Here is a 4,287-nt window from a genome sequence, read left to right as displayed (position 1 = left end):
GGTGGCCCTCAAACCTTACTTGACATCTAATTCATCCTGGAGAAAAACCTTACAGATGTCCAGAGAGTGGCAAGACCTTTAACTGGTCTTCAGACCTTACTCAACATCACCAAACTCGTAGTGGAGAGAAACCTTACCAAAGTCAAGAATGTGGCAAGTCCTTTAAACAGAGCTCAGCACTTACCCAACATCACGTAATTCATACTGGAGAAAAACCTTACAAATGTCAAGAATATGCCAAGGCCTTTAAGTCACCCTCAGAACGTATTAAACATCAAATAATTCATATTGGAGAGAAACCTTACCAATGTAAAGACTGTGGGAAGGCCTTTACATGGCTCTCATCACTTACTAAACATCACTGAATTCACACTGGAGAGAAACCTTACAAATGTCAAGAATGTGCCAAGGCCTTTGTCCAGCAGGCACACCTTACTAAACATAGAATTCATACTGGAAAGAAACCTGACAAATGAATTTAATGTGGCAGAGCTTTTAACATGCAAACAACCTCACTGGATGTGAGAAAATTCATACTGGAGAGAAACCTACAAATGTAATGTATATGAGAAAATACCCAAGGACTGCTCCTCCCTTACTGCATATTCGATTTTATATAGGAGAATAACTGTACACAGAGAGAGCATGTGTCTGACCTCTCAGAGAAACTCCCAACTTACTTAACATCCTAGTAACCATATAGGAGCAAAACTGTAAGATGTAAAGAAAATGGATAAGCCTTTTTTGGAATTCAATCTTTACTCAGTCTCACAAAGTGCATACGAGTTTCAAACCCTTGTAACATAATGTGGGTAGATGTTCATTTTAATAGACACTGGCAATTATCCACCAGAGAGTGCATTCAGGAAGGTAACTTGAATGGCATAAATATTTAGAAGACTATTTAATTGCACCTTAAATTCCAATAAATGTAACATAAATCAAGTAAGTGGAATACTTTATTCACTCTATTCAGACATTACTCTGTATGAAAATAGTGATTATAAGGAAAATTCAAACATTTAGAACGTGTATATGGTATTCTGCTTCAACAGATTTAGGAATGGACTTTTACATATGTATAAGGGATTTCAATATTTTTATGTTTTATGTTGACCCTATGTGACTTTTGTGACTAACAATATTCATGTACTTTACTCTGAAATCTCTCCTGAGAATCCCTTTACTCCTGCTGAATATGGAAGAGCATGTGGCTGATTGTTGCTCCATCAAAGATATCAGATTCCCTGCTACATTAAGTGGATGTATGCATGCTTAATTTTCTATGGAAGATGTAGGACCATATAATAGAACAACATATGAGGAAAATCTCTATAGAGATGCCTATGGTTAAAATATTGATGTAAGCTACCATGAAGTAGGTGTTCAGAACATGTTTTAAACTAAAGAACTTCCTCAATATTAGAAATAGGAGGTTTTACTAATTGTTCTTTAAGAAAAGGAGGTGGCAGGCAGTACACTACCAAGGTGTCCTTATAAGCACCATCGATTCATAGTATGACTTGATGTGGTTAAATAAGGAAATCCTGACAGATGAGAAGTAGGGTAGCTAAGCCTTCCCTACAATGCCATACCATTGAGCATGCACATTTCTTAGGAATGTACCTCAGTCCTGAAATTTTGGAAATAGGGATTCCCATATCCTTCCGACAATATGCGAATGCTTCTGCACATGTGTATTCTGTATTTTGAATGGTGATGATAGACTGGATTTGAAATGCATAACTTAGTGTATGTGTGAATTTAATATATTTTCATTAATAAAACCTAGTGTGTTTTAACATATGGATATGGGTATGTCATGAATGATGTGCTATCCTACCTCCATTATTAATCTCTCTCATTGAAGGTTGCAGGTTAATGATGGAATCAATCACCTATTTGGTACTGGAGTAAAACAATATACCTAGTAATCCATTTTCCCAGTGGTCTGAAGGTTTCAGAGGTATGTGACTGTTTTACCCCTAGTCTATGCTATGATTTTCTCCTCTTTGTGAATACGATGATATTACCATGGGTGTATTACCAAGGTATGTAGCATAGAGATATTGTTGGTGTTTTAGTTCACATACTCCATGATGTTGCTACTTGGCATTGATTTTGTGTAGCTAGTAGTTTTGTCGGGGCCTTACACTGACAGGAGCCCTTCTCAGTAGTGCATTCATGCTGCAGGGTCACAAGTTAGTGGAAGATCTGATAGGACATTTGTACCCTGTCCTTAGGACCCACCATCTCTCCTTTCTTATAATGCTTCCCCCCCCCATGTCACTCAGAGAAACCTCCCCCTCCCCTAGGTCTTCCCTAAGTCTGTTTTAGTCAGAATGGCATATTTTGCACTTAGACTTGGGACTCTATAGTTATGCACCATGGCCCCAAATGAAATCATGTACCCCATGTTCTACACTGAGTGTTGTTTTGATGTGTCTGTGAAGTACACATGTGCCTATGACCATGCTATGTGTGTCATAGATACCCCTTAAGAAAGAGAAATCTATCCTGATGTTGTAGCCCAAGAAGAGACAGAATGTATTTAAGATGACAAATTATCATGTAGAGGAGAAGTGTCCCAAGTTACCCAAGTGACTCCTTAGATGTAGAAAAATAATTTCTACTTGTTTTAGGTCCTACTTATCCCTAGATCTCTGGTTGTATTCTCCCTCATTTTTCTTTCCATCTATGTAGGCACCACAGCCATTCTTTTTTGCCTGTGCTACAGAGACAGTGTCCTCAGATAATGCTTCATTGAGATTACATAGATGGAAAGCCACTGGGTATTAATTCAGACATTTAGCACGACCATGTGGGATGTGAATCTCAGTAAAATTTGAGGAAGGCACCACTCTTATAAAGAATGACAAGACCTATTAATAGGAAATGTGAGGAACTCTTTACAGTGTGGGGAGAGAATAGGAGGTGGCTCCCTTTAGTCACTGTAAAGGCACAGGCAGCTCTTGCTGGTGTCATCTGATGAACACATGTAATGGGGAAACAAAAGTCATTTTTGCCAAATGTAGGTTTCTCTGGCTAGGGAAGTTTTGTTTTATGTTGATGATTTGATTGACCTCCTGTGTCTTCCTGAGGAATAATGCTGTTGGATGTCAGTGATTACTGTATTTCCCCTGACAAGGGATGGAGGAAGCATTGGAGGATGCAATCAATGTGGGCACCTTTAATATGTTACACGGTAGAATAGATGTTTGAGATGAAGAAGCCTTCTGGGCAGTGGAATAGGCGAGATCAGCAAGGCATATGCTATGGTTGCTCCCAAGGCCTGTTTCCCAGGTACATAACCCCAGTCAAGGTAATAAGATCCACTGTGGTTGGGTGATCCTTGAGGGAAGCTCCTTCCTGTGTGGGACCTTCTACCCTTTCCTCAACGCCATAATTATATGGCACCTGGGTGGCTCAGTTATTAAGTGTCTGCCTTGGGCTTAGGTCATGAGCCCTGTATCCGGCTCATGTTCAGAGGAAAGCCTACTTCTCCCTATCCTCCTGCTGCTGCTTGTGTTCCCTTTCTCACTGTGTCTGTCTCTGTCAAATAAAATCTTAAAAAGTATAATTTTTTATTGGGGGGTAGGAAAAGAATAAATGAAACAATATGGGATCAGGAGGGTGACAAACCATAAGAGATTCTTAATCTCACAAAACAAACAGGGTTGCAGGGGGAATGAGGGTAGGGAGAGGGTGGTGGGGTTATGGACATTGGGGAAGGTATGTGCTATGAAGTGTGTAATCCTGGTGATTCACAGACCTGTACCCCTGGGGCTAATAATACATTATCTGTTAATAAAAAAAAAAAAGAAAAGAAAAGAACTAAAATTTTTTAAAAAGGGAGAAAAAAATAATATTTTTAAAAATATAAAGAAACTGGTGGAATCATTTATAATCTACTCTGTCTGCAAGATCCCACCCCCTTAAGTGCTAAGCATGCAACCACCTCCTTCAGACATTAAAAGTGTAGGTCTTAGGGGCTCTGGGGGTGAGTCAGTTAAGGGTCTCACTTTGGCTCAGGTCATGATGTGAGGTTCCCAGTACATAGCCCTGCAGTGGGCTCCCTGCCCAGTGGTCAGTTGGTTTGTCTCTCTTCCTCTGCCCATCACCATCCATCACCAGGAGGGCATCTCTCTCAAAGAAAAAAAAAATGTAGCTCTTTCTGAGCACAAGTCCCACCCACATGCTACTTCAATAAACTTACTAAGTTGCACCATAAAGCATCACAGAAGTTCTTCCTGACCACTGTGCTTTAGGATCTGATAATTTTATTAT

Source organism: Mustela nigripes, chromosome 17 (assembly GCF_022355385.1).
Source record: "Mustela nigripes isolate SB6536 chromosome 17, MUSNIG.SB6536, whole genome shotgun sequence".
Classification (NCBI taxonomy): Eukaryota; Metazoa; Chordata; class Mammalia; order Carnivora; family Mustelidae; genus Mustela; species Mustela nigripes.
Note: the sequence above shows the minus strand (reverse complement) of the source record.